This window comes from Octodon degus, unplaced genomic scaffold (genome assembly GCF_000260255.1).
Source record: "Octodon degus isolate 3935 unplaced genomic scaffold, OctDeg1.0 scaffold00104, whole genome shotgun sequence".
NCBI lineage: Eukaryota > Metazoa > Chordata > Mammalia > Rodentia > Octodontidae > Octodon > Octodon degus.
In genome coordinates, this window is record NW_004524680.1 from 2469092 (window position 1) to 2488074 (window position 18983).

Consider the following 18983-nt stretch of genomic DNA (forward strand, 5'->3'; position numbering starts at 1 on the left):
TTTAAAAAAAAAAAAAAAAAACTTTTTCTCCACTAAACTAAAATTAGTCTTTCCACGGTACTTCAGCACAAACTCATCCTCCTCAGAAAAACCTTCTATAATGATTGTTTTTCCTCTCAGTGTGTTTGTAACTTCCATATATAAATACAATGTACTACCTTAAACACTACCAACTTTCTGGCACTATTCTACCTTGGTTTCCTTACATCACATTCTTTCCATCCCATTCTTTTCTTTGTTCATTTCTCCCTTAAATATTTCTGATCTTCAGAGTTACCTTTTCATCCCTATATTACTTTTACATAGACCTGATAAAGGATCAAAGAAATAAAAAGTACATACAAATGAGGCAAGTAAATTGATGTTGAGGTTCTAGACCTGTCCTTTTCACCTGAAAACTTTTTTGTAAATTGCACCAAGGAGGCTGCAGTATTGGTTAGCAGCACATCTCAACTTGAAGCACAACTAGATGGCTTGCATTGTAACCTTACAGACACTAAAAATACACATCCTTAATCAACCATCTTGAAGATACTCTCTTAAATATACCAAACTCAGGCTTATGATGTATCTCACTTCTCCTAGAGCCCATAGTCAACTCGGTATGTCTTAAGATCTCTTATAAACCCTTCTCGTGCCTCTTACCAACATGTCCTAAAAAATCTTTTTCTGAGACAGGAGTCAGTGAACCTGCAAACTTATTATACAAGGGTAGGATTGTGCAGCCCAGCCTACCCTCAAACTCTAGATTCTCTGTATCACCTCAAGAACCCTTAAACCCAGTATCATCCTTAGGGAATTCTTCTAGCCCGTATCTCCCTACCTCCACCAGCTCAAAATCACCTTATAATGAAAATTCCTAATCTGTACACCCAGATCTAATCTTTTTAACTATCAGAAATATATATATATATATATATATATCACAGTTTGAACAACTCTAATTACATTTCTCACATGCACCTCAAGCTCATCCCAGCCTCAAACTGAACATCTGGGTCTTCCACTCCATAACCAAACTTGCTCTAGCTGTAGAGAGAAAACATGGTAGTAACAGTTAGAAACAAAAGAACTGAGTGAGGTTATTCCCTTCCCTCCATTTAACTCTAGACAGTTCCCAACAGTTATTCTTGCTTCCACTGAGAGGCAGAAAATAAAACAACAAAAGCCTAGTACAGTGACGGCAAAACTTTTGGAGATCAAACGCAAAAACCGCAATCAAGCCCTACTTATTTATTACAAAGCACCAACACTGCATTTAGGACTGAATACCGAAGTTTTAATTTAAAAAAAAAAAAAACCTAAACAAAAAAAAAAAAAAAAAAAAAAAACATTAGAAAAGGAAGCACTATAACAGAGCTTTCAATGATACAGCCAGGGGCAGCACATATGCTATAGGTCCACCATTACTGCCTTGACATTGGTGGCAAGAGATTCAGTGGGAGGCACCAAAAGAAGAGGTGTCTGGCTGAGTCATCAACTACTTTTCCCATTTTCCTGTTCCTGCTAACTTTGACAGGTATACAGTGCTTTTCTGTCACTCCAGGCCATGAATACAACAGTCCCTGACCTTGGAGGCTTTTTTCCTTTTTTTTTTTTTTTTTTGTGAGACACTATGTAGTTTATATTGGTCATAGACTCACTGTGCAGCCCCTGTGATTTAATAAATGTAGCTACTTACCACATACTACCGGGTATGTGCTTGGTAATTCTTTCCTAGTCACACACAAGAACCTTGACTATTATTGGCTCACCCGACTATAACATCAGGAGACCTCAATGGACAATGGGCCCAGGGCCTTCACTGCACACTAGCCCAGAGACCTTACCAGACAGCGGAGGCACCGAGTCCTTTCAAGACTTCTGCAGAAGAACCAGCAAACCTAGACAAGGTGAGTCTAGGTTTAGTTTTTTTTTTTTTTTTTTTTTTTTTTCCTTTAGTTAGCTTTAGTTTTTTTCCTTTAGTTACCTTTTCACAAAGGACCAAGACACTTTCTTAGGTGTGCTGGATAAGCAGGCAACTGTGTCACAATGTCTGGGTTGTAAGGCAAAAGACTTCTGTCTTTATGGGGGACAAGCAGAGCCCTACCAATCAGCTGGGCTTATGTTTTGATGCTGATCCACACAAGGAGGGTAATCTATCTTGGAGGCTGTGACAGAGGCCTCAGTGGTGATAGACTAAGCTGAGCAGCACACAGTGGAGAAGGCCACTGCCAGAAGCATAGCCACCCACAGCAGGGAAGCAGGGAGACATGAACCATCTGAATTGTCTTCTCTGTGGAGTACTTGGTAACCTGCCCTAGACTTGGGAAGCGCTTTGTTTAGCACCAAGTGTTTGTGCTTGCCCATGGGTCATGGGCTCACAACTGAGAGTGCTTTCTCCCCACGGGTTTTAGTTTCCTTCTTTTCTGATCCCCTCTCCCACTCAAGCTTTCTAGTATTAGTGTTCCATCTGTTAGGTTGCTGGTTCTGGGTACCTCAACAACAGGATTAATTAAGAGGTACAGTGGTTTGCCTCAACAGGAGTGAAAAATCTGTCCATTTTAAAATTCCCACCACCCCCAAGACCACCTCCACTAGCTAACCACTAGCTACAAAGGAGTCAAGCCAACTCCAGCTGACTCCATCCTCTCGGGGTCCTAAAGCTCAACTACAGCTGTCACTTTGTGAAGTTTGCCAATATAAGTCTGCTCTCCTTTTCACTGTTTTGTTTTCATTATAACTGTGGCTTTATATTTATGCCTCTATCTGAAAGAATGTGTAACCTGTAGTTGCAGATTTAGATAGTACTTTACTTGGCTGGGGAGATAGCAGCATAAGCGCCTGAGGTCAAGTGCAAGGTCCTCAGTTCAATTCTCAGTACCAGAAAAAAAAAAAAAAAAAAAGAATCAAACAGAGTACCTAATTTGAGATTTTGTCACCAAATCCATACACTGTGTGGCCTGAGCCTTATTTCCAATTTTAGGAACATGAATAGAATATCTGTGGAAATGGCTCTTTCTCCACTAGAGGGACAGAAAACGGTACTTCTGAGGAATTCCTCAGAGTTCTGGGATTCTGTATAGCAAAGCAATTGCTTCCCTTTTCAAAACAAGATAATAGGTGTTTCTTTTTTTTAAATCAAATTTTATTGGTACATTTTAGATATACATAACAATCACACTCATCATAGAGAATATGTACCTGTACATGATATAACTTAATTCTTTTTATTCCCAGTTCCCTACCCCCTTCAATCCTTCGTCCCCTTCTCATTTACAAAAGCTATGTTTTCATTTTTTTCTTTTCTCATTTGTTTTTACTTTTCCCTTTTCTCCCCTCCCTCATGTTCCCCTCCCAATTTGAATGTTTTCTTCCTATTTCACAATACCTATTATATATTTTGGTTCTTATTTGCACTCTGTTTCTCATACCTGAGAAACAATGCAAGATTTACACTGTTTGTATCCAACTTATTTCACTTAAGAGTATAATCTCAAGGTGCATCCGTTTACCTAGAAATGTCTCAAGCTTATCCTTCTTTATGGCACAGTAGAACTCCATGGTATAAAAAAAATCACATCTTCTTTATCCATTTACAAGTTGATGGGCAAACATGGATGTACATATATTGCTGTGGTATGCTTTCAATTCTTTCAGGAAGATAACTAAGTGGAATAGCTGAGAAAATGAAACATCTAGTCCTAGTTTGAGGTGGGTTTTTTTTTGGGGGGGAGCAGGGGTTTTTGCTTTGTTTTTTGTCTTTTTGAGGCAGGGTCCACTATGTAGATCAGGCTGGCCTTGAATTCACTTTGTAACTCAGACTGACCTCAAACTTGCAGCAATCCCCCTGCCTCAGCCTCCCAAGTGCTGGGATTACAAGTGTGTGCCATATCTGGCTCTGTCCTAGTTTTTTGAGGCATCTCCACACTGATTTCCACAGCGGTTGCAGTCTATACTGCCACTAACAGTGAAGAAGGGTTCCTTTTCCCCACAGCCTCTCCAACATTTTCATCAGTTGACTTCTTGATGATAATAACTGGTTTTAAAACCAGTTCCAAACTGTGGGCTCTGCAAACATAGGGAAAATGCTAAGGTTCCAAGGCATCCAGCCCCAGGGATTTCAGCTTTCTCAAGGAATACTTTGATATAAAAGAAAAAGGTCATTTAAAAAAAAAAATCTCAAAGATGCCCTGTCAGGATTACACATGAAACTAACCCAGGAAAAGGCTCTTTCTATACAGCTTCTATTACCTAATCCAAAAGAACTCAGCTTAACCAGCACATGCTGAAAGACTCAGGACAAGACCTAGTTTCTACTCTTCCTATCTACAGACCTCATGGGAAATACCTCATCTATTCTAATTCCTGCCCCAATCACTGGGAAAAGTTCTACCCTAAGATCCTTCAAGATCATCTTATAGTACTGTGTAATTAAAAAAAAAAGCCCTACGTATCCACTTGAGAAGATGTGGTCACTCCTCAACAGCCTAAAATACAATACCATAGTTCAGTTATATTTTTACTGTATCAAACAAGAAAAATGGTCAGAAGTGCCTCACATTCAAGTCTTTATGGTCCTGTACCTGAGGCCTGCTCTATACCCTAGAAGTAGAGTCCCCTGTTGATGCTGGAAAGGTCCCTTTCCTGTTGGTTAATCCTTTTCAGCAAGCTACTCAGTCTGTACCCTCAAGCAATGAAGGCCATCTCCTGAGTCCACACCATACTAGGTATGAGTTAATCTACCTTACAGTCCCCAATTCACACACTAACTTAGGGTCTACAGAGTCTAAAAAAGGCCAGATTTTCCTAAAACAGGGCTTTATTAGTCAGCTCTAGATATTAGAAAGAGGCTCTGAAAACTAAAATACGGGCCCTCAAACTGTTTGGTGTGCAATAACTGATGAAGCAGAGGATAAAATTGAATAAGGAAAAGAGGCTACAGCCATGTTCACCATTTTTGAGAAGGCTCATGACAAAGCTCACAGCACTAAAGGAATTCAAGATAATCCAAAGAGTGATAAAAGCAAGTCAGAGTGCTTGAAGTGCAAATAGATGAGGCACTGGGCAAAAGAATGCTCTTGAAAACTCCTAGCCCTTGCTGGACCTTGCTGAACACAGAAAAGGACCCCAGGCATCGGAAAAGAGACTATCCTTGTTCCCAAAGAGGAAAGAGATCATCCCTCACCATGGTGGCCAAGAAAAATTGCCCAGAAACTGAACGGTGCCTGAGGTTGCCCATAAGGTCCCACACACAAAAGTATACCATTCACTGACATGAGTTTTGAATAACACTAGACATAGCAGATAAATTATTCTTCCCTGCAATACTGAGGCAACTTGTTCAATTTTAACTGGTTTTTGGGTCTTGTTTTTTGAATCAGGGTCTTGCTATGTAGCCCAGGCTGGCCTCAAGCAATCCTCCTGCCTCAGTCAGCTACATACTGGAATTACAGGCATACACCACCACACCTGACCTCAGCTCTTGCTTCTTATTGGAGTGAGCTTTCATTCCCTTCAAAAACTGTTGTAGGCCCTGAAGGAATTAAATGGACAGCTTTCTTTACCCCTACTCTGAACTGCCATTTGGAAGATCTCCTTCTCCAAAATGACTTTATGGTAATACTGGAGTACCCTGTACTAATAATTAAAAAAATACATACTTTTCCTTCTTAGGACTACTCAGACATGGGAAGCTTGGGTCCTAGTTACTAGAGACCCAGCCAAACTGACCCCACAAAGCTTGATGTCTCTGCCAGGAGTAGATTCTTAAACATGCTATGATGGCCAGGTGTGGTGGTTCACACCTGTAATCCCAGCACTCAGGATGCTGAGGAAGGACTGCTGTGAGTTCAAGGCCAACCTGGGCCTGAGTTCAAGGCCAGCCTAAACTACATAGTGAAACCTCTCAAGATAAAAAAACGCTATAATGGCACCCCGGGAAAATGTTAAGGCTATGGCAGTAGTTGATTTAGCTAACAGACTCTAATCTATAGCCTCACGAAAGAAAGTATTTCCTTTGGGAAAAAAAAAAAAGCAGCAGCTAGGTTGGGGTTAAAACAAATTATTGTTAAATTTTTGGCTACAGGGTTACTGGTACATGCCAGGCCCCATGCAATAGTCAACCTGTCAAAAGCATCACCTAATACAAGAAATCACCTTATTAACCATTCCTTCTGTCATGAAGGTACAGGAAATAGTTAGATCTACCTCTCCAGAGCAAAGCCCAAGCCATCTGAGATACCAAAAAACAAAAGAGCAACCACAGACTTCATACACCTGTGAGCCAGTGGACAACCTCAAGTTTCTTTTCAGAAAACACCAAATAATAAAATGATTTGCACCCACTAATTAAACTGTGTTAGTCTCGCTACTGTCTTGTTTACTACACTTAAGGTTACTTAAATCAGGTTATAACATGACCTCTTTTGGAGTTTCTTATTTCTTTGGGGATCATCTGGATTATTTTTATTTTTATTGTATGTGTGTATGTGTGTGTGTGTGTGTGTGGCCGGCTCAGCCCACCCTGGGGGCAGGGCGGTGCAGCATGTGGCGCTAGGGATTGAACCAGGGTCCCTGCACTTACCTAAGCTTGCCTAAGCAGGTGCTTTAGTCCACTGAGCTATCTCGCTGGCCCTGGATTATTTTTAAACTGCCTCTAATAGAGATAATAAACAGCAAATACTTACTCAAGGGCTTAATCATATCTTTGTCCTGTCATCTACAGCCATCTAAGAACTTCAAAGCCTAGGCAAAGTTGCCCACAATATTGCCTTCCTTTAAAACCAGACAAGGTACACTCAGAACCTGAGGCAGGAGGATCTCTGTGAGATCAAGGCCAGCCTGAGCTACAAAGTGAGTTCAAGGCCAGCCTGAACTATAGAGCAAGACCTTGTCTCAAATAAAAAATAAATAAATAATTAAAAATTAAAAAATGACCAGACAGACTTACAGCAGTGGCCATACAACATCACAAACAACTAGGTCTCCTAATAACGAAAATAAAATGGCTATGTTTGTCCCTAAAAGAAAAATGTATGAACTGGTGGATGATGCTTCCAAGATCCAAGAACTACTATTTGAATCACAATGTCCTGGCCAAATATCTAGAAGTGGGGAACTTAGTTACTGTCCTGGACACGGACTTTATTAATGCTTCTCATAACTTTAATAGTTAGATCTCACATAATCTCTTAGTCAAACTTGTTTCTTGTTTGACAGCTACCAAACTACTGGTGATGACCATAACTCACATCAAAGCCTGCTTTCACATCCATAGTTCAAGAAATCTTCAGAGGAAGAGTTTAGCTCCTTTGGACTCACAGATCAGGAAGAGGGTTCCCTGGTGTCCTTGTAGGTAGAACCAATACCCCTATTTGGCCTAAAGTAGCTATAGAAGTCAGAACTTCCTTTGACTCCCTTCAAAGAGTCACAGGAAACATGGCTCTCAGGGAATTAACAGTACAGTTAGAAACAAAGATGCTGAGTGAGTCACTCCCTTCCCTCCATCTAACTCTAAACTGCACCCAAATGTTACACTTGCTTTCATTATCCTAAGAGAGGTAGAAAACAAAGAAACAAAAGCCTAAGAAACCAGGCAAGTGCTATGAACTGCTACATCCCCAGCCTGAAATATCTCTATTAAATTATGCAACAAATTAATATATATCCAGAGACTTACAAAGTACTTAAAATAGGTCTTAAATACTATATTTTGAGTTGTTAAAACTATTAGCTGGATAAGGTGGCACACACCAGTGTAGTTCAAGCTGCATGAGACCAAGGTGAGCAGAACTTTTTATCCCTGGAGTTCAAGACCAGCCTGGGCAACATAGTCAGATCCCTCACTTAATTTTTTTTTAATTATACCTTTTAAAACTTTTTTTATTTTCACCAAAGAAAACAATAATAGACTGAAAATCTCAAAATACTAGGTTCTCCTATCAAGAAAAGACATATATGGGGGCCGGGGAGATGGCTCAGTAGAATAAGTGCTTCCCTGGTAAGTGCAAGGGCCTGAGTTCAATCCCCAGTTCCACGAAAAAAAAAAAAAAAAAAAAAGACAAGACATATCTGTTTTTCAGGGGAGAAAAAAGTAAGACAAACAGAGCTTTTGGTGACAAAAGTTTGTATGCAAAGACATTTTTCTTTTTTTTTTTAAAGGTATGCAAATGACAAACATTTTGATTAAGGGGCCACAGAGCAACGTGATCAATGATGTATAGTGTGCCTGGGGAGAGTCACATGGAGAGAAGACACTCTCTCGGGCTTTCACAGAGAGCAAATTGGTCAAGCAATGGCCGTGACTCGTCCACATGGCTAACACGGATGGAAGATCTGCAGGATGCAGTACAGGGTTATAGGATAAATCCTGAGGGTACTTGACTGACCTTGTCAGATACCAAAGTTACATTTCTTGTCATATAGGTCTTGCTTTATCTTGGTCTTAACCGTCCAGCAGAAAAGTATGAAAATGAGGTATATAAAGTAAAGCCGTATTAGTATGATGAGCTGTAAAAGGCTCAAGTCAACAATTTCTGCAGATAACCTACCACTATTGTGGACTGCTGGACTGTATTGGATTGTTTTGCTGAATTTAAGCACCTACAGTATTTGCCAATGGAATACTCATCTCTGACAGGACTAAACAAAAAAGGAGATGCAGGGGAGGGACCATTCTGTATCTGTATATACAGAATAGTTAGGATAGATATACACCTACTTTCTCTTGGATCAATAAGAAGAGAGATTTGTACTGATAGTGCTTGAACAGGATGTCCTGTCTGTATCTTGTACTATGGATAACCACTAAGAAGACAGCAATGTACAATGCACTGATTATTGAAAATGTCCTATTAATCAGTTTTGAAACGGTCTCAATGCTGTTTCTCAATAAAATAAAATTTTAAAAAAAGATGACAAACATCTTAAAAGATATAATTTATTTTAAAAACAATAATTAAAATGAATAGGGGTATTTGGAATATAGCTCAGTGGTAGAATGCTTACCTAGCAGCATGTTCAGGGCACTGGATTTAATTCCCAATACCAAAACAAAAAGGTAAACTTCTCCAAATGAAGTGGAATGGTAAATGCTAAAATGAGAATTTCTAATCATGAAACGAACTGTTCAGGACATAAAGGTACAATACCCTTTATATAATCCTTAATACTATTGTCTGTGTGTTAAAGCCTATTAATAGCTGAATGTACCGGTACATGCCTGGAACCCCAACTATTCAGGAGACTAAGGCAGGAGTATTACATATGCAAGGACAGCCTGAGGTGATGAGACACACAATAGAAAAGGGCTGAGAATATAACTCAGGGCTCCCTAGGTTCAATTCACACAGAAAAGAAAAAGGAAAAGGAAGAGGTGAGGGGGGAGGAGGAGAGGGGAGGAGGAAGGGAAGAAAGAATGAAGGAGGGGAAGGGAAGAGGGAGAGGAGAAAGTAAAGAAGGGAAAGGGAAAGAGATTGAGTACTAGGAATATTTTTCTACAAAGTGTGCAATAACAAACATGTAATGCATAGACCTTTAATATATTTCATCCAAACAAGTATCTTATAATCATTTCTGACTGTGCTCCTAAGGGTCATAAATGCAGCAACTAGTAGGAAAGGCCTAGGGTGATTCAGTTCCACTACTTAACTGTAGCTTTTAGTTTTTAACAAATTTCTATCATCAGTATCCTAATCTACAAAATGGATATAATATCTTTTTCTAAGGATGGCTCAAAAGATAAAAATAATAACTGAGTATAAAATATCTGACTAATGGTAGGCAAGGAAGTATCATCTGGATGCCCAGCTAGACTACCTAGGTTCTGTTACGCATACTGCTTCATTATGACCTAACAGTGAAAAATTGCAGCTTAAATGACTATGTGTTACTGGCGACACTGTATAAAGACAAAGCTATAAAATGGCATACTACCCATAATAGATTAAAAAATGTTCCCAAAAACACTAATTTCTACCCAAAACCTCAGAATGTGACCCTACTCAGCACTTGAGAGGCTAAGACTGAAGGATCACTGCAAATTCAAGGTTAGCCTAGAAAATTGAACTACAGAGAGAGAGAGAGAGAGAGAGAGAGAGAGAGAGAGAGAGAGAGAGAGAGAGAATATGGATGGATGGATAGATAGATGATGAACTTACTTGAAAATTAGGCCAGGCATGGTGATGCATGCCTGTAATGCCAGCACTTGGGAGGTTGAGGCAAGAGGATCTCTGTGAGTTTGAGGCCAGCCTAGGCTACAAATTAAGTTGAAGGTCAATCTAACTGGCAAGAGACCCTGTCTCAAAAAGACAGAAAAAAAACTAAAAACGTTTTAAATAGGCATTTTGTTTCTGTTTCATACAGATTTTTGCTTTTTAAAAAAGGCAGTAATCATGCTACAGCCTGAATGTTGGGCTGCCTTAAGATTTTCACTGCCAATTTAATTACTCTGCCACCTTTAATCTCAAATCTTCTGAAAAATGTCATCATATAAGCAAACCGTAGACAAATTTTCTGCCAGAGCACAACACACATGATTATCAAATCAAACGCCATTAGTCCTTGTTCCCAATTGAAAACTTCCAGAGGCTGATATTTACCACATGTATTTCTATTAGCATTCTAGTTTTCTGAACTCCAACCAAAATATCACATTAAGCCTAGCTTATGGCACTTTCAGGATGCTTCTCCAGCTGGCAGCTTCAAACCTTTCCAAAGTCCTCCCACAAACCAAAGGCTTCTGAACCACATGGTCAGGCAATGTCACAACGAAGACCCAAATTCTCCAGTACCAAAATCTTAGTTACTTTCTTATTACTGGAACAAAGTACCTGACACCCACAACTTAAAAGAGGAGAGGTTTTGTTCTGGCTCACGTTTCAATCCAGAGTCAGTTGGCTCCAAGGCAGGACAACACCACAAAGGGACAGGGTGGAAAAAGAGCTGCTCACCTCATAGCAGCCAGGTAGCAGAAAGTGAAGAGAAGAGCTGGGAAGGCAATACATCCTTCCAGGTCACACCTTCTAGGTCCTGCCTCTACCAACTGGACCCCACCCTCCTAAGAGCAAGTCAGATATAATGTCCTCATAATCCAATCACCTTCCAGACACATGAGGTTTTGGCCATGCTAAACTATAACAAAGAAGAAAAAATACTCTCTAGAGTCTTCAGAGGGACCATGGCCTTGCCAACATCTTGACTTTGAACTTCTAATTCCAGAACTTCTAACTCCAGAACTCTTTCACAAACTTTGAAGTTTGTTCCAATAGTCCTAGGAAAGACACTAGACTGGCTACACAAAAACATCCACTACAACTTTTAGAATAAAGCAAGGACATTTTCCTTTTAGATTCAGTGGATGGACTCTCAACAATTCTAAATAAACCTTTTCCCTAAAAACATCCTCCTCCTCCACCTCCTCCTCCTTTGTTTCCTGGGGTAACAGAATTCACTGTGACTGTATTTTCAGCCTCTACTTAACTCTCATTAACCAAATCCATCACTATGCATACAAATTTTTATCCTTTTTTTTAATCAAATCTTTTTTTTTAATGTGTGTGTGTGTGTGTGTGTGTGTGTGTGTGTGTGTGTGTAGCCAGCTCAGCCCACCAGGGGGCGTGGCTGGCTGGCATGTGGTGCTGGGGGATTTGCTAAGCTTGTTCTAAGTAGGTGCTTTAGACCACTGAGCCATCTCACCAACCCCCAAATTTTTATCCTTGTGATATATTTTCCAACCCTATAACTATAACGTCCTTCCTGTCTGGATAGCAAATACCTCTTCCATTACACAATCTTGTCTTTCCGATCTATTGATACTCAATTTTATTTTACCAGCATAACATATTCATAAGACATGACAGTATGATCATTAATAAAAGTTCACTCTGATAGGCTTCTCAAGTTCAAGGTTAGGGACATACTAGAAATCCAAGAGGAACATTTCTAGTTTGATAAAATTCCCATACACCAATATTCATCCTACAATATTCTACTGAGAATCCAAATTTTTCCTGTGTCTTTTCATTTTTCTTTCAGTTTTTTTTTTTTTTTTAGCTAGATGTTATGGATGAAGAAATGGTTGCAGGAACTTTTGTGGGTTTCAAACTTCACACTGCTGAAGTCCCTTACACAAAATGGCATTAAGTTTTTGCATACAAACCTACATATACCCTTCATATATTTTAAATCATTTATATATTCATCACAATACCTAGTACAATGTAAATGATACATAAATAGTTGTGATGATGTATTAGTTAGGAAATAATTTCTGTACATGTTTACTATAGATACTTTTCCTGAATAGTTTTGATCAGCAGCTGGCTGAATCTGCAAACACAAAACCCAAGGGTGGTCAACTATATTTACAAATTTGTACAACCACCACTGCTATCCAAAGTATGAATATTTTCATCTCTATAAAAAGAAACCCTACAAAGTCATAAGCAGTCACCTTACTGTTTAGCAATCCTTAGGCCCTGGAAACCGATAATCTGTTTCCATACCTGTATAAATTTGTCTCCTTTGGACACTAAGCACGCACTGCCTTTTGTGTAGGTGGAAGAATACCTACAGGGATCAATTCTCTGCATTTAAAGTGTTACTTAACCTGAAATCCTGCTTTTCATATTATTGAAACTGAGTTCATACCTGGCCATTACTATTTAACCAAAAAAGTTGCAAATCAGGTGATGAAAAACACAAAATGAATACTCAAAAATTTCCAGGATCACATGTCCCTGAAAGAAAAACACTGATACCTATAGTTAATATCATACAAAGAGAGGAAGCACCCCATAAATTTGCCCCCACCCCACAAATAGGGAACTCACCTAGAATCCTGGGATATACTCAAAAGTCTAAAAATAAGTATCTCTCCACACAATGATTATATGTGACCTTTAATTCTCACTCTTCCCACAAATAGCTACAAGCATAGCATGTGGCAGACAGCACTCTCTCACTCTTTCCTGGTAGATTACAAGGATAATAATAGCTCTCTACAAACTCCATCTCCAGAGGAATACCAAATATCCATAAAACAAATGAAGCCATAAAATTCTAAATTCTTTAATAGCAACACTATAACTACCTTCAAATTAATTACAATTGAATAGGCTGATATGGATATGTACTATATATATATATATATGTATATATATATATATGCACACATATATATATAAAAGTCAGAAAACATAGTACACCACTCATTACTATTTAAAGCATTATATGTAAATACAACCTAAATCTCAAAATTAACAGTTAACCTGCTACACTCACCAGTAACTAATGTTTAATATCAAAGAAATCATTTAAGGGTTTTAAGCACTATATTTCAATATTCTTAAATTTTTTGTTTATTTTCTCAAAATGCTATAAATATTACTAAGGGCAAGAAATGTTGCTATCTTAAGCTCTCTATGAAAAGACTACCAACAGACCAAAAATTTTAATTCCACAATCTGGCAAAATCTATCAAAATTTGAAATGTCCCTCCCATCTGAACTAGACATTTCACATTAAAAAATATTCTCCATAAAACATATTCATGCATTCAAGGAAATAATGTGTAATGATATTTAGTCATTGTATTGTGTCTCCCCAACAAAGCAAAAAAGTCTTAAATTTCCAACAAGAGACTGTAATTAAATACATTATCTCCAACTATAAAATGCAATGCTGAGCCAGGCATGGTGGTGCATGACTGTTAATTCCAGCACTGTGGCAGACTGAGGCAAGAGGATCACAAATTGAAATCCAGCCTGAACAACTCAGTAATACCCAGTCTCCAAAAAAATACAAAGTGAAGGGTTGAGTATGTAGCTCAGTGTGAAGGCCCTCGGCTCAAGCTCCACAGGGGGTGGAGGGTGTACAATGCAATCATCCAATAGGATATACGTACACACGTTTGTATACACATAAGAATGATTTGGATGTTAACAACCTATCTCTGAAAAGTCAGATACACCCACTTCTCTTGCTTGTATACTTTTTCCTCTTTTATACAGAACAAGTATTACTTTCTTATTTAACAAAAAAGTTTCACTATAAACTACAGTTTTAAATAAGGACCTCCATTCAGCACTAAATTACACAGTAGTTAATGGGGTAGGCAAGGATACTGGTTGCTAATATAACAGTGCGTAATAGGTTCAAAAACAAGCTACACATTAAAAAGAAACAGATGTCTCTGCCCTCTTCTCCAGCATGTAACTGAGTAACATTAGGTTCACTAACACCATGCATCTGCTATATGACTGTCACTTAATTCCCCAATACTGACTAGGAACTAAAAGCTACAGGAATGGCATACTTGCCTGAATGAGCACCTCTGCAAGGAACAGCAAGGACATCAATTTAAAGGAGCCATCAGGACACTTGGCAATTACCATTTCATCTTTTTTTTTTAATGGAGTGTTGAGTAACTCAGTTATACTTAGGTTACTTCAGTTTTTAATAAGTCTTATCAGCTTAGCGAGTTAATTATAAGTTCTCTCAAAGTTCTCACCATGACAAGTATCTTGTTGTGTATACTTAAAAGGAAACACATGATTACTAATCATAGTTGTTCTCCACTTCCATCAGCAATCTGTGTCAATTAATTCAGTAGCTGCCCCAAAGACTCCATTCTCTGACACACCAATATTCTTAAATCCTAAAACTTTAAATTTTACCTTAGTCCTCTTGAATGCTGTACTACATCTTCATCAGTTCAGCATAAAGGTCAACAAATCCTACCATAGTAATAAACCAAACTAATAAATACATGTGAAGCTAGGCATGTGGCGTGCTCCTATGGTTCCTACAATTAGACTGTCTGAGGCAGATGTATCATTTGAGCTCAGGATTTTGAGACCAGGAGTTTGTGCTAGCTGGGGCAAAAGAGTAAAACTGCTAAAAATGTTAAAGTATTAATAAAAATATTAAAGTATTAGTATCAAAATACTAACATTATACATATATTAAAATATATAAAATATAAAAATAATTTTAAAATACGTTACTTGTCTACAACATCTACAAATCCAAAAATATCTGAAAATCCAAAAATCATGTTATTAAAATGATAGCAAAACCCAGGCCTAGGCTGGTGTAGAAACAGCAATGTATAATTATGGAATATTCCCTGATACTTGCTTGAAAGTTTAATAGTATATACTATGCACATCATATCACCTTTTAAATTCTGAAATACTGCCCGAAATATCCTTGTTGTAGGCCAGTCTTAATAAGATTACACATCTAAGCTGGAGTGGTGGCACATGCCTGTAATCCCAGCTCTCAAGAGGCTGAGGCAGGAAGATCCTTGCAAGTTCCAGACCAGCCTGGGCTACAAAGTGAGCTCAAGGCCAGCCTGAACTGCATAGCAAGACCCGGTCTCAAAAAAGGCCAAAAATAAAAATAAAAAATTACACATTCACATCATTGTTAGTAAATAAAAACATTCATGTAATCAGGGAGAAATGTACCATGAGTTCTAATGCTACAGTATTTTCTTTCTTAAGCTGGGCAGGAGGTATACAGATATATAGTTTTCACTGTTTCTTTCATACCTGAAACATTCTGTAACTTTTCAAAAGTTTAAGTCAAAAATTATACGTACGTACTACATAAAATTTGTTTTCTTCACTAAAACAACAAAAGTATTTGTAGTCTGAAAATAGGTTATGGGAAGGGTCTTAAAAATATTCGTATCACGCAGGCTACTCCTGTATATATGTAAATGTATGTACATATTTACATATATATGTATTTGCTACATAGATATACAATATATACTTATACTTTATACTTTACTAGAATTTGCAAGTTTAATTCTACCAATTTTACACTTTCAATTAACTTTTTTTTTCAATTAACTTATTTCTAATAATCACAAAAAACCACCACAAACTGTAGTTATAAGAACTGACAATTGTCAAACAGCCAACCACAACGGTCCACATCCATAGTCCCCGCTATTTAGTGGGTTGATGCAAGAGGATCACTGGAGACCAGGAGTTTGAGGTCAGTGTGAGCAACACTACAAGACACTGTCTCAAAAAAACAAAAAAGTGTTACACTTATGCTTCAGTGGTAAAGAACTTGGCCACCATGAATAAGGCTCTGTGTTTAATTTTCAGCACTAAAGAGAAAAAGGAAAAATGACAAAATAATTACAAAGCCCTAAGCATTGTAATAATATTAATCAAATTATTTCAAAAGGGGTTCAGAAAGTTGGCACTGTCCAGGCGGGATGATGCGTACTTATAAACCCAGCACTCATCAAAAAAAAAGCCTTCCTTAGGTCCAGCAAGATAGCTCAATGAACTAAGCGTGTGTGCCTGCTTGCAGGCACTTTAATATGCTGAGCTATTTAGCCGGCCCTGAAACATTCTTTGATTAAAAAAATAATTTTTTGAGTCAGGGTCACACTATGTAGTGCAAGCTGGCCTTGAACTCACTCACATAACCCAGGCTGGCCTCAAATTCGTGGTGATCTTCCTTCCTCAGCTTCCAAAATGCTGGGATTACAGGAATACCACAAGCTTAAAGATTACAGGAGCAACATACCCAGCCTAAAAAATTAACTTTAATATCCATATAATCAGCCATACTGACAGATTAAAAGAAAATAAATTTAATCTCAACAGGAAAAGCAGATAGTTACTAGCATTTACTAATGATTAAAAATCTTACAACAGAAGGAAACTTCCTTAATCTAGTAAAATTTGTGTAAAAAAGAAACTAATACAACAAATACCTGAGGGGAACAGAACCCCTATGATGCGCTGGAGGTATTTAGCTTATTTGTAAGCCTCCCAGAACAGTTGGGGAAGAGGCTTTTAAGACACTAGTTATTGCCAGTTGTCTCCTGCTGCTTCCCCATCTTCCCTAGAGGCTGTCATGACACAGTTCTTCATGGCTTCCTAGGTTCTAATAAGACATGAGATTTTTTGCCTGCCTGCCTTAGAACAGAGGTACAGCATTTAAAAAAAAAAAAAAAACCACTTAGCAATCTAGAATGAGTTCTTCATTAATACAGCATCCCATAGTTCACATTGTAGACAGTTTTGCTTCTGTGTTATCATTCATTCTTTGGTGCATAGGACAAAGACCACAGATCTGTGGTACTTGTGATTTACCCTTCTTTCTACAGACCATGTAAATAATAAAAGTGCCTGAATCTAAAGAGGCTCATGTATCTTTACCAGCAGAACCAGCAAAAGCTAGGCTTTGACCTTCCCGTTTTGTGTGTACCGCTTGAATGTACATCCTACTCAAGGAAAAAGATAAATGATTTCCCTTCGAGATGGGAAAACAACAAGGACTTCTCCCATCACTACTCTATCCAACCTCATACTAGAAATCATCCTAGCTGCTGAAGTAAGAGAAAAGGGTGCAAGAATTACAAAAGACAAGCAGTAATTATTCAAAATGACATAATTATTTTAGTTGTAAATTGAAGAGAATTTACAGATAAAGCCATTTATCTGTAGTAAAATTTACCAATACAGGGTTAACTTTCAAAATTCAATTTTATTTCTGTATACTAACAATAAACAAAATAAAATTTATTTTAAAATTGTATTTCCAAAAGACCAGCACAGTGATGTGTGCTTGTAGTTCAAGCTACCTGGAAGGCTGAAGGAGGTAGATCACTTGAGCCTAGGAGTTCAAGGCCACCTAGGCTACACCGTTAAGACACTGTCTCTATTTTTAAAAAGGGAAAAAAAAATGTAATCCCATTTGTAATACCATCAGCTAACTAGTACTAAATCCTAAATCTAGGGGCTGGGAAAACAACTCAGGAGTCTAAGTATCTGCCTGGCAAGTGCAAGGACTCAGGTTCAATCCCCTGTACTGCATGCCATGCCAGTCCCAGAGCCCTGGTCAAGCCATGCTGGCCCCAAAACCGGGTGTTGTGGCACACACCTATAATCTCGGCATTGGGCAGGCTGAGACAGGAGGATCACTATGAGTCCAAGCTGCATAGCGAGCCACTGTAACAAATAAATAAATATTTTTAAAAATATAAATCCTAAATCTAACAAAAAGTTCGTAAGAATGAACAAAAAAAAAAAACTATAAAATATTACTGACAGATTTGAAAAGCAAAAAATTAAAGCACATTCAGTGATTCAATGACTCCATGCTATAGAGAACTGTATATAAGTCAAACTAAAAATTCAATTAAATTCCAGTCAAAACCCCAAAACATTTTTTAAACTGGTAAACTAATTCCAAAATTTACCAGAGAATGCCAAGACAAAAATACAGGAAAAACATTCCATTTAAAACAGCTTTATAACAGAGGATCCACAATCTGAGGTACAGGATCTCAGGATAAACCCTGAGGGGATTTCACTGACCTTATCAGACCCAAAAGATACAACTCTTGTTGCATAGGTCCTGCTTTACCTTGGTCTTAATCATCCAGCAGAAACGTATAAAATCGAAGTATAAGAAGTAAAGCCATGGTGTTATGTTGAGCTGCAGGGGACTCAAGTCAACAATTTCTGACATTGCCAGTGAAGCGGAAGACCCAACATTATTATGGACTACTGGACTCTTAGAATATTTTGCTGAGTTAACACACCTATAAGATTCAAATAACGGAACTAAACCAAAAAAGGCGATACAGATGAATGTCCATTTTGTATCTGTGTATTCAAAATGGTTAGGATAGATATATAGTTACATTCTTTTAATGAATAGAGAGATTTGTTATAAAAGTGTTTGTACACAGGATATCAAGTTCGCATCTTGTACAGCAATTAACCACTGGGAAGACTGTATGCAGTGTGTTGGCTATTGGAACTGTCCTGCCAATTTGGTTTGAAGCTGTCTCATTGCTGTTTGTTTCTCAATAAAATTATGGGGAAAAAAATAAAATAAAATAGCTTTAAATTAGTCATGGTAGTGCAGACCTGCAATCCCAGCACTCAGGAGACTGAGGCAGGAGGATCACTGTAAGTTTGAGGCTTACAATGAGTTCAAAGCCAGAATGAACTACAGAG

At 38.1% G+C, this 18983-nt stretch overlaps 1 protein-coding gene and 1 pseudogene across 1 annotated transcript in view; one reads left to right on the forward strand and one right to left on the reverse strand.

The window, feature by feature from the left end:
• The window catches only part of Erc1 (ELKS/RAB6-interacting/CAST family member 1), a 561464-nt gene that overhangs the window by 517611 nt on the left and 24870 nt on the right, over window positions 1–18983 (reverse strand). The window lies entirely within an intron of this gene.
• The window catches only part of LOC101572302, a 41871-nt pseudogene continuing 24674 nt past the window's right edge, over window positions 1787–18983 (forward strand).